We start from the raw sequence: 1,603 nt of genomic DNA on the forward strand, positions 1-1,603 counted from the left end.
GATTCAAATCTCTCCACAATCTATTTCTGAAGTCTTCAAACTCAATGATCTGAAAGGTAAAACTTCTTTTTCGAAAACTGAGTTGAAAAAGGATTTCATAAATAGGGGCTATGCAGAGCAACCAAAAAGGGATACCTTACAAAAAGGCTATTTCCCTTCTGCACCCAGATTTTTGTTTCACACTCCATTGATGTGTGTTTCTAATAAAACAACGTCTTTTAATGAAATACCATCGAAAATTCAATGCCTGGGGTATGCTATTTTAAACAACGAAAATTTAACTATTCCCAGGAAATATTTGATGACTTGGTAAAAAACGTTGATAATAAAGCATTTCTACTCTTTCCAAGATTTTTAAGCTTCTACTTTGAACAAAAATTTGTAAAGGAAGATGCAGAATTGCCCAAACAAGGTGCTTCTTTTAAAATAAACTGTTTAACACCTGAAACATTCTCTAGAATGTTGGCACCAATAAAAACAAAAGCAGAGGTGACTGAGCAGAATATAGCAGATGAAACTGCTCCTCAGGTATCTGCTGCTGAGCCCACTGCTCCAGGTGATCAAAGTAGCACACCCACTGCTTTGAAACCCACACCTGCCACCACTAAAAAGACCAAAAAGAAAACATCCAGAAAGCCCACCAAACCCAAAACAAAGGCACCTCTGGAAGATGAGATCCCAGAGTCAATGCCAGTGACAACACAAAAGTCACCAATAACCACTGCTGCTACTTCCTCACAGCAGATGGAAGAAAGATCTCAACCCTTGCCTCAAACTCCTCATGCATCCTCACAAAAGGATCAGGTTGTAAACACAGGGACCCCACAATATGAAGCTCTGGACCCACTCGGATCCATCTTCCACAGTCCTAATCCCAAGGACATGTCTCTTTCAACCCATTCACCCTCACCCTCCATATTACCACAATCCATGATACCTTTGTTGCATACAATTGGTATTACTCAGACACAAACCAGTTCCTCTCAAACACCTATCACTGAGAGTATACTCCCACAAGTGACTGGGTCTGATGTTGATATCTCTGTTATCCCAGTAACAACTGAGGAGGTTACACTGCAGGAGTTACAAATAACTCCTGTCAGTAGTTCAAGTGGAGCAGCCACTACAAATGTTGAACCCACTGGTTTACATTTGGACAGTGGTTACATTCATAAGACTCCCTTGAAGGCAATTTCTTCTATAGCACCACTAAGAACCACCAGTGAGTTTGTTTTAACTACTGGCAACATCAAAAGGTTATCAAGTGCTGAAGAAAGAAGTCCCCAGTACCAAGAACTAGGGGCATCAATGGATGACTTTTGGGACTCTGTTCCTAAGTCATACATTGGTAAAACCACTGCTGGTGGGGATTCAGATGATCCTGTTAAATCAGGTGACGATTCAAAATATCAGGAATTGACGGGCAGGGTTGAAAACCTGGAAACCTCAGTTGCTGAAATAAAGGATATGGTGCAGCAGCTGTTACAAGCTCAGAAAGCCCAATCCACTGCTCCTCCTGCTCAAGCACCTGCTCAACAGGCACCTGCTGCAAATGAGTTATGGAACATGTTCCAACCACTGCTGGAAAGACAAAAGCAGATGG

The sequence above is a fragment of the Helianthus annuus genome, chromosome 10 (genome assembly GCF_002127325.2).
Source record: "Helianthus annuus cultivar XRQ/B chromosome 10, HanXRQr2.0-SUNRISE, whole genome shotgun sequence".
Taxonomy (NCBI): domain Eukaryota; kingdom Viridiplantae; phylum Streptophyta; class Magnoliopsida; order Asterales; family Asteraceae; genus Helianthus; species Helianthus annuus.